Source organism: Etheostoma spectabile, chromosome 9 (assembly GCF_008692095.1).
Source record: "Etheostoma spectabile isolate EspeVRDwgs_2016 chromosome 9, UIUC_Espe_1.0, whole genome shotgun sequence".
In the NCBI taxonomy this organism is placed as follows: domain Eukaryota; kingdom Metazoa; phylum Chordata; class Actinopteri; order Perciformes; family Percidae; genus Etheostoma; species Etheostoma spectabile.
In genome coordinates this window covers 8,629,404-8,640,433 of record NC_045741.1, presented here as the reverse complement: position 1 = coordinate 8,640,433, position 11,030 = coordinate 8,629,404, and the positions used below count along the sequence as shown (strand labels likewise).

Sequence of the window (11,030 nt, the reverse complement as noted above, 5' to 3'; positions counted from 1 at the left end):
GGACCGTGCGAACACAGAGTCCCTCTTCCATTCCTTCAACCAGCTTCTTTAAAAAGATTGGTGTAGCAATGTTTGTGCATATCCAAAAACCTGTTGATATCCAAGTCTTTGATAATGTTCACAATTAGCTGTAGAAGAATATAGCAACGCACAGAGCTGTCACTCCCCGATGTAAATTGAGGGCAGATTTGAGTCACCCTGGCGTCACTTTGTGACGAGTGAAGATGTGAGCTGTGCATGCGTCACTTTGCAACAAGTAGCCTACAAGATGCTAACAGGAGACTTCTGTAATGTCAGTACAGTAAAAATGGACCTACTCAACCAAGTTCATTTACTGCTGGCTACAAGTTAGCAAACAAACACAACAAAGGCTGTCAGTTGAATGGCTTTTTGAGTTAGCAGTCAAACTATCATCGATAGCTAAAACATTTCTGAAATGATTTCCATCTTCTGTTATTGTTTGTAAAGAGAAAAGTTAATATTTTCATGGATTACACAAATTTCAGTATGACTTTTTCTGCTGTAAACCGTTTAAATCTGAGCATGCGTGACTCAAATCTGTGCTCGACTCACATCAGGGAGTGACACTGACCATAAGCCGTAAACAAGCAAGAGTCCATAAGCTGGGCTTTTGAGACGTATATTCCAAAAGCACTATATACGTGTCCAAAGAATGCCTCTGTATCCCGAATAATACTGAAATATCCCATGTCTTATTCGGGAAAAGGCCTTATGCGGAAAATCTAACCGAAAATTTGGAATATTGTCATTGTTGTAATAATAGTGGAATATTGGTGCGTGTGTAAACACACCCAGTGCCAACGGAATTAGGAACCAAAGAACCTAATCACTTGAAATAGCTCAGGATTGAAAAACTACAACCACACGCACACCTGTTGCTTATGCTTCGTGTAAATATTATCACCACAGACTATCACGTGAACTTGAACAAATGTCACAAAACTAGCATTTAAGCCTCTAACACGTTTGCACAAGCACACACATGAATACAATAAGAAAACAGACACCACAACGAGACAAATCCCGTTAGCCCTGCAGTGTTTATTGTCAAAACTTCTCAAGACAATAAACCAGAGATCCGGACATGCAGCCACAGGGACTTACTCACTTATATGTACTGAGTGTACAGTAGAGTGGTAGAGAGAGTGTCTTTGTGTGTCCATGTGTCAGTGTGTACGTGCTCCCATGCATGCATGATCACATTAGAGCACCAGATCCTGCTGTCAGCTTTTAATTAGCGGGCCTCACAGCTGCTTGGCATTGGGAAGGCAGGAGAGAACATCCAGCGATAAGCAGGTTAGCGCTGAATGATGCGGCAATCAGGCCTGAGAGCCTGAGCCTGCACAGACTACAGCTGCAGGCGAAGAAAAGCACACAAACACAAGTCTTTCATAACATAAGCCCTACATGGAATGCTGCAGTGGTGTTTCCCTTTTAAGATGTGAAATGTAATTTCCTGTGTGGTCAATCGCTCTGTACATAAAGGTGCTGGGTAATTGAAACTTAAACTACATCATTACTTCTTTACTTCTTTCCTGTGTTTCAGATGACTTCCTCTTTCACAAACTCCCCTCTTGACGGTCTGGTTTTAACACCAATTTTGGTCACACATACGTATGAAGTCACGGCTTCCATATGCAGTATGTGTCCTCACATCTGTCCCTTTTTTTAAACTTTGGCTTACTTAAATACAGATTGAACTGTACATCCCTCGCTCATTTAGATAAATTTAAACTTCAACTAAAAATGTTTGTCAGATGTGATGTGCGATGTACAAGTTATGTTGTCAATAAGAGTGGAGACAAAAATAAATAATTGAATTACTTACTAAGCAATTTAATTTTAAATAAAAAGCATGTGAGCCCTTTTCCACAATCGGTTTTCTGAAAATGGCTACAAAATTGGCTAAAAATGTGATCACTTCATTTTCTTTCAATGTCGTTCAACTACTGAAGTTTAGTATCAAAACAAGTTGAAGCCCAGTTTTGGCACCCCGCTCTAAACAATATAAACCTTTATTTTACCAGGAATAATCCCATTGAGATTCAGAATCTCTTTTACAAGGGAGTCATGGCCAAGACAGCAGCACAACAGTTCCATATTTCCATATATGTTCGACAATCATTCTTTTTATGCGCAGGAAAATGACTGATGAGGCTGTGTGTGCTGTCTGAATGCATGAGAAGCAGACAGGCTTTACTGCGCACAGAAGTGATTTAACTTAAGTAAAGGAAGGCAGTTATACATTTAAACTTTCTCTGTCATGTCACTGAGATTCACAACCTTCCACTGAAAAGTTGTCCATTGCTGCACAGACTGCATCATTCTTTATTAACTCAAAGTTAGAGCTATGCATCAGCTATGGTTCCACTTTATTTATATAAGATATTTGTTTGGGTATTTTCCACTTCTTTTTTTGACAGGACAGCTGAAGATATGAAATTGGAGAGACAGGGGGAATGACACACAGCAAAGGGACGCAGGTCGGAGTCAAATCCGGGCCCGCTGCCTCAAGGAGTAAAGCTCTACATATGGACGGCCGCTCTACCAACTGAGCTATCTTGCCGCCCTATGGTTTGACTTTAAAGGTGCAAATTCCAAACAAAGTTACATTAGTGGGTTCTTACAGTGCAAGTCTGTCCGCACCAGGAAAGGGCCCTAACAATCTTTGGTTCAAAATACTTAAATGGAAAACTTGTGTTAACGTATTTGACCAAACAACCTCTTCCCAATAATTACATGTCCTTTCAACCCATTGTCACTCCAAATTGGTAAAATACTGATGTTTGGCAAGTGGCTCTCAGCGTCGGCTACTGACACAAAAATCGCCCGGGCATAGCAGCAGCTCAACGGCGGTGCTATCAGATGATATAGTATTCAGAACGAGTAACGGTAATGAGCACGAGTAGTCACTTAAACGTATATTTTGTAACCCCACTCAGGATCTTTCCTAACTGTCCGGTTTTTGGTCAAGCCTGTCTTAACATGACGCCACAGGGCTAGACACTAAATGAGGTACGTACTGTATTTAGCATCAGTAACCAATGTCAAGGTACCTGACAGAGTTGCTTTTTGACATGCTGGGAGTAAACATGTGTTGGTCTTAATACTAATACAATGACCTTATACATTCAGTTCAAAACAAGAAGTATTGTTTCTACCTGGTTGGGTGCACAGAGCATTAGTGAAGGCTAGTTTTCCTATCCTGGCTCTAATCAATATACAGTCTACCTTGATTTGTTTTTTACCTAAAAAAACTGCACTATAATATTTTTTTATATCAACAATTAATCAAATGATTACATGTAATGCGAGTGAAGTCATTTGTAGCCACAAGAATGATCACCCAACTCGGGAGTTCCCTTCATTTTAGCATCTTTAAGCTCATTGTTTTGGTTTTACAGATTGCATTGTTGCCGTTTTGGTTCAGCCACAGTTCAGTCAGCTTATCAACCAGCAGGCTGCTGTTTTCAGAAAGAAAACTTGGATAAACCAACTGTATGCCACCTGGCCTACAGCTGGCAAAGTTAGGAACTAGTTTAAGAAAGTGGAGCATTTTATTTTGCTGTTAAAGAGACAGATGCTTCCCTTATTGTGTTGCTGGGAGATCAAACCGTAGCTAAAAGGGAGTGGATATTGGACTTAAAGGTGGCTCCATTTGTAGATTCAGTCCAAAATGTGAATGCTTTTGCATAAATTCTAGCTGCTGGCCCCTTTACACCATTCTCCTTACTACTCCTACACTGGCAATTTATTTTAGGTGACAGATAAGAATTCACACAAGCACCCCCGGCCCCAGTGGATTCATCACTTTCTTATATAGTCCTGTTTTAGATACAGAATCCAAACACACTGGGGCGGATATACAGCCGTATTCCAGACAGAAATGAAAATGTGTGCCTATGAAGACATGAGCATGTATTTACTGTATGCATGCCTTTTTATGTGTGTGTGTGTGTGTGTGTGTGTGTGTGTGTGTGTGTGTGTGTGTGTGTGTGTGTGTGTGTGTGTGTGTGTGTGTGTGTGTGTGTGTGTGTGTGTGTGTGTGTGTGTGACTCTTTATCAGAGTTTTGCTAAAAATGTCAAATAATGTCACTGCAATCTTCTTCACAAGGGATACATTCATCACTAAACTCAGGGTGTTTTGGGCCTGCATGGAAAAACTCTCGGTGTACTAATCCACCTGAAGTGAGAGAGTTGGTTAATTATTGACCCAAGCACTTTTACAAACTGTGCCGCTAAATAAGCATCCAGTCATTTTTTTATTCTGTTTGTGCATCTTACTAAGGCAAAGCAGGCAGACGGGATTAATTGACCGTAAATATTTACGCGCGTTGGCCCTCTCCCTGTCGGTGAAAGTTAGATTTGCAGAAGATTAGATATAAGCAATGTTATTTACTGTACAGTGCGTCATGGTCCCAAATGTGTTGCCCTTAAATAGACAGCCTCGAGTTAGGCTGTGAGTGTGAATACTGTTGCAGTAAAAATGGAGGTAAATCGAAACAAGTACACACTCAGAGTGAACAAGTCTTAGGCCCTGCTTACACGTACATGGTTAATTTTGAAAAACTGAGACATTTCCCTTCATTTGTGCCCTTTGTTTACACACAAATGGAGAAGTCGTCTCTAGAAGTGAGTCTTCCTAAAAACTCCTGCTGGAGTGGAGATTTTGGAAATCTTCGTTTGCATGTAAACTGAGACAAACGGAGGAAGAGAAGACAGAACTGTTGCTATTTTCGGAATTCTGATTGGCTAAAGCGAGCTTGAGCTTCTCATTACACTGCCACCTACAGGTTTTGGCATGCTCTTGACAGCAATTTTAGTAATTTATTTTAATTTATACTGTTTATTTAACCCCAGTGGGGAAATTACAATTTACACTCCGTTTGTTAGTAATCACTACACACAGGCCTGAGTGCACAACATTTAGAACCATAGACTTAATTTACAAGGGGATAATTAAACCTGGCCACGAAGTGGAGATCTCAACCCCCCCCGTCAATGTTATTGTTGTAGAAGTACTACTATCACACTGTTAAAAAAAAAAGTAAAAGTCCTGCATAAAAAAAGTAATATAAAACTAATATTAAATATTTGTAAGTGTGAATGTAGTCGAGTAGACGTAGAAAGTGTCATGAAAAGAAAAGATTCAAGTAAAAAAAGTACCTCAAATTTATACTTGAAGCTTTTTTGTGATTAGTTATTTTGTATTTATATTCAACACAATTAAACAATATACTGGGACATAGGAACGCGTTGCAGGACCAAAGAAAAAAATGTAAAGATACACAGAGAGGAAAGAGGGGGGAGACCTAACAAAAACAACAGCAGGAACAGAGCTCGCGGCCCACCAACAAGTCAGACAAAAATAGACACACAAACGCACACTAATAAAAACAAACAAAAGACATTGACAGAGACTTCAAGAGTCCAATGTCCCCTGTGGTGCTCCATTTGTATGGGCCGTAGATAGCTCCATGTACACAACGTCCAGAAAGGAAAGGGTCCATGTTTGAGTAGACAGATCATGAGGTGGCTTCCAACGTGTTGCTGTGTTGTTGAACAATGGGGAAAGTGAATGCCAGTTACACGCCACACAACAATGTGTTTCAACCAGTCTCCAAGTTTTGATAAGATGAGAGATAATGGGGCTGAAGTGTATCTGGCACTGTTTATTAGAGACATTGGCAAAAAGAATGTCATGGAGTGACCAAGGCTCTGTCATAGCACTTTCTAACAGATGTGTCTTAACACAAAGGACCAAAAATATGGTATGTGTTTAAAGTTTGGAACTGAAAGGCCACCATCCTCCTTCTTCCTCTGTACACAACTTAAGTTGCGGTTGCTTATCTTTCCAGATAAATATGGATACTGCAGATTGTTATTTATGCCAATAATCAGAAGGAAGGGAGAGAAGTAGCATTGAGCTCACGAAATTAATCCTCGGTAAAACATTCTTTTTGACCAGAGATACAGGCTTGAATAAACATGGGGAGAAGCATATATTTTTCCATATCTTTCAAAACGTTCAGGGCAGCAGAATGGTTTTGCTTGATAATCTGATGTAAGCAAGGGAAAACTCCATGCCTAAATATTTAAACTGTTTAACAATGGGGATGTTAGCAGATTTTGACCAGTTAATTTTAAAGCCTGATAAGCTTCCATACTCCTTGCACAAGGATAGAAGGTGAGGAAGAGACTGAGAGGGATTCTCTAAGAAACACAATAACATCATCTGCAAATAGTGAAAAGTGATGCTGCGTATTGAAAATATGCATATCGGTAACACCATAATCCATTGGCTAATGGCTTGAGCCAGAGGCTTTAGGGTCAGGACAGATAATGCAGGACTCAAGGGGCAACCTTGGCGTGGAGATCTAGAAACAGGAATTAAGGAGGACGAGGAGCGCCCGGTAAAGACTCGGGCCAAAGGGTCAGAATACAGAACTTTAATCATACCTATGAAAGTGTTACCAAAGCCCATCACTTCTAAGACTGACCAAAAAAATGACCACTCAAGTCTGTCAAAAGTCTTTTATTGCATCAAGAGAAAGAAGTGGCATTGGCGTCTTACTGTCTTCTGCAGCATCAACGATGTGGAGAAGGCGTCTAACATTATCTGCTGCCAGTCTCATTTTTATGAATACTGTTTGGTCAGAGTTCACTAATTTTGACATATGGGACTCTAAACAACAGGCAAGGACCTTTGCAAAGATTTTTAAATCAGAGTTTAGCAGAATCAGAGGTCGATACCCAGAGCACTCTGTAGGATCCTAATCCTTTTTGAGGAATAAGGAAATCAAGGCTGTGTTCACATCCCATGAGAGTTGACCCTTTTCAATTGAAGTTAATTTATACTTAAAGCTATAGTGCGTAGTTTGTCTCCCCAGTGAGGAATTCTAAGCATTGACAACAAAACTGTCAGCGTATCCACATCATACAGCCGTCAGTGATTGTGACACAGAGGGTTAAAAAACATGATGGAATATTCAGAAGAGGTAATTATCTTCATTCGAATTCCTGCGGGAAAGATACCAGACAACACAATCATCTGAACGTAGCCATACTGAGAAATACAGAGAGAGTTGGGTGGAATTACTGCCCAGTCTCATGGCAGTTCGTGAAATGGCGACGTTATTTAATCTGTTAATCAGTGTACAAGGACACGATTTTCTTGTTTTGTTCATGGTGGTGAGCACAAATTTTAAACTAATGTATTTTAATGGGAAGCATCTTTCCTGATAACTGCCCGATTACTGTAGCGAGTTGTATTAAAAAGCCCAAAAGCCGACTTTTACCCTGGAGACTGTGGATTGCGTCCCGCAGTTGGTAGTTCCTTTCTTTGTTGTTCTTTTCCCGACCACAACCAACCGTTGTTGAACAGCATCCCGCGTGTGGCGATCCGTCCCGTTGTTGTCGCCGGCATGTGGGGTTTTATTTTCCCGCTGTTGCATCCCCCGGAGACCGCGGATTGTGTCCCAGCGGCCGTTATCACCGTCTACAGCATATGGCGTTTCATTTCCTTTATGAAAAGCTTCCTTGCTTGTGCCCAAATGTGGTGATCATTAAGCAGTAACTGTGCTGTGGTAATCATTTATAATCTGCCGAAATTACACACCGCATCACTGCCGGAGATTGCAGAGGCCGCCTCGTGTCTGTTGATTATAGATGATTGCTGTGTGATTATGAAGGGACAGTCACGTCCCGATCAAGAAAAGAAATGTTGCTACTCATCACAGAAAGATACGAAACTCATCTTGTAATCATGAGAAGTAAGGCTTGAACTTAAAGATTTATTTTTAAAATAGAATGAAGGCAATTTCTTATCTGTTCAAAAGTATGACCTTGCAGCTCACGAATCAGAACAATCAGAAGCCACATAAAATGTCTACAAGCCTGAAATTACTTTTGATCAACATATGTTGTGACGGCTCAGAGAGTAGTTGGACTCAAATGCAAAGACGCAAAGGTAATGATGAAATGACCAGAGATAGGCAGGCAAACACTTACAAACAAAACTAATCCAAAACAGGTAAGCAGGCAGAAACCCAGATCACACAGAAAATGAGGTGACCAAACCCACGGACAAAAAGCTGCAACAGAACACGCCTGAAAACTGACACACAGACACAGTGATTCCACAACAAACAAAGACAGCACAGAGACTAAAATACACACGGTAACAAGCAAACAAGGGACAGGTGACACTAGGGTTAGGGAACAGGTGAAACACATTAGGCAATCACAAAAACTGACAGACCGGAAGTAAAACAAGACAAGACAGAAGACCAGACTACCAAATGAAACATACCAAAACCATGACATATATTGGTACTTCACTTTGGACACCTCACAGTAAACAATGACTTTCCCTGATGTTTTCTTTAATTTAGGATGTTTTCATACCTTCCTTGTTTGGTCCGTCTAAAACTAACTCTGGAGTGTTTGGTCGGATAGTCCGGTTCATTTGGGGCTGGTGTGAAAGCTCATCTGAACTCTGGTGCGGATCAAACAAAAGAATTCTCGTCCGCTTGATAACAAGGGTCTCTGTTCACTTGCAAGTGAACTAGAGTTCGGTCAGCTTTAGATGAGAATGCAATCTGACCCAAATACAGGAAGTGGACCAAAAAACAGTGCATTTACTAGTTTGGAGTTTCAATCTTGCACACAATTTACACACATGCTGTATATACAATTTAAGGGATGATAACTTTCAGATCCATAAGCTGTTAGAAAAAAGAAAAGACAAGTTTCTACGTGTTTTGGATATTCTGTCCAATAAACAAACAACAAGCATTTTGAGCGCGTGATGTGTGTTTCCAGTGTTTGGTGCGCTTGACAAAGGGCAGTGTGAAAGCGAACCGAACCGAATGAAAAATGCAACAATGTTGCAACTTCACCCAACTTTAGGTGTGAAAGCGCCCCTAATCAAAATCAGCTAATGAAGAACACACACTTGCCAAAGCATTCTAATGTTAGGGTTTGTACAGTATTGTACGAAAACCTATGCACAACAATTTTTATGATATCTTACGATATGCTTATACAGTTAAGTTTATAGGCACCAAAATAGTTAAGATGAGAAAAAAGTTGGTGCTTTGGATCATATGACCTGTCCCCTTAGATATACATATTTAGTGTCACTTCTCAATACACATTTTACTACATTCCTGTTCAGTTTATTAATTTACAATCATTCACACATTTGTACACATTTGATATTATTTTATATTGTATACGTTATATATTTCACTTCTGCACTATTTCTTAGATTCTCATTTTGTTTTGTTTTTCTCGCATGGTTTTCTTTGATACATATTTGACGAACATTGTTAAAGGGACTAGATTTTCTTTGCCAGTGGCTGCTTGTCTGCACATGATATTAACAGACTTGAAACTTGATTCAAACTAAAAACAATACCAACCAAATACAAAGTTCTTTTTATCCAACATATCATTATCTATAGTGTACAGTTACAGAAATGATATAAATAGGGGGACATCATTTAATAAATATCTACGTACAGAAGTAGTTTCCACATCACTACATTACTGTATACATTTTGATAAAACATGTTAGTATGCAAGGCCGCCAAAAAACACAGTAATCAATTAAAGTTAACACCCCATTAAGTATCCTCCACAAAAATTACAGTAATACACATTTGAACAAAACAGTTGACTTGCAGCGGAAAAATACATACTTAAAAATCAATCGAGACATGCAACAGAAAAATACAGATATAAAAATGTGCTTAAAATTCCCACTAGACGTAGACAAAGCCAAGGTTTTGTACTGCAGTCAGTTGTTACTATGGTTGTGTAAATACAGCAGGTTTTAGATCATAACTTACTTACTTAAGGTGATAAGAACATACACTTGAATATCCATCTGCTGTTGTATAAACATGTGATGAGTAATAACTGGGAAATTAAGAAGAACTTGTAGCAAATGTAAAGTTAATGGGTAACATATTGTGTGTGTGTGTGTGTGTGTAATTTAATATGATGACCTTTTAAGCTATAGTGCGTAGTTTGTCTTCCCAATGAGGATTTTTTTGGTAATGGCAACATTACTAAAAATAACAATAACAACACCGTTGGCACATTCACGTGATACAGCCTTCTGTGATCGTGCACATGCCCCCACCCCTCCTCCACACAGGTGCTAGTAGCCAAGGAGAACACGGAGGATTAAAAAAACAGGATGTACTCATCAGAAAAGGTATTCATCTTCACTTGAATTTCTGCGTGGGAAAGACAACAAATTCTTCTGAACGTAGCCATACTGAGAAATAAATAGAGAGTTGTGTGGAACTGATAGTTGCTACAAAGCTGATTAAGACTGATTGGGCAACGGCTTGAATGTAATGGCCGTTTATTAATCTCAAAAAGTTACGCACCAAAGCTTTAAGCTAAAATCATGCCTGATCACCATCATGAGTAAACCCTGGTGTTAGTCATCTTTACATTTACGCTTATCACTGAATATCACTTAGTGTATGAAAATGGTGTCTGTGTTCTCATCATTTACTATAGTTTGCAATAGTTTTACTGGACATATTACTTCAAAAATAAATAGTTTACTCAAATAGTCTATATCCTTGACGTTCCACTTCCGGGATTGCTCCAGTGCCGCAGGAAATTCCTGTCGGATGCATAAAGCAGAGCACGTTTTTCTCCCATCCCGGAATGCTATGTGGACTGGCCAGACCCTCCTCCGCTCCTTAGCGTGTTGATGGTCTGGTCAAAGCGAGACTACTACTCAAATGAAAGGAACCCCACTGTTCCAGTGACACCTAGTGCCACTGGCAGTAGGGTTGTTTGAAGGTGTGTCTGTTGGATGGAGGTAGCTTTCGATCGTTTTCTGTTGTGACTATCAATAAAAACCTGGCCGTGACTTGAAGAGCAGGTTGTATTTTGCAGTGAAACTGGCAGCAAACATTTTAACATTCTTGTTAGTACATATATTGTTCATTGAAAAATGTAATATATTGAATTGTTCACTA

At 39.7% G+C, this 11,030-nt stretch overlaps 2 long non-coding RNA genes across 2 annotated transcripts in view; one reads left to right on the top strand and one right to left on the bottom strand.

Moving 5' to 3' along the window:
• Positions 1–2,114, bottom strand: part of LOC116695523 (uncharacterized) — a 6,123-nt gene extending 4,009 nt beyond the window's left edge. The window contains exon 1 of the long non-coding RNA XR_004333486.1: positions 2,035–2,114. This is a non-coding gene — a long non-coding RNA (uncharacterized LOC116695523). The remainder of the gene's footprint in view (positions 1–2,034) is intronic.
• The window catches only part of LOC116695522 (uncharacterized), an 18,229-nt gene extending 8,247 nt beyond the window's left edge, over positions 1–9,982 (top strand). Inside the window, exon 3 of the long non-coding RNA XR_004333485.1 lies at positions 9,971–9,982. This is a non-coding gene — a long non-coding RNA (uncharacterized LOC116695522). The remainder of the gene's footprint in view (positions 1–9,970) is intronic.
• The last annotated feature ends 1,048 nt before the right edge of the window (positions 9,983–11,030 follow it).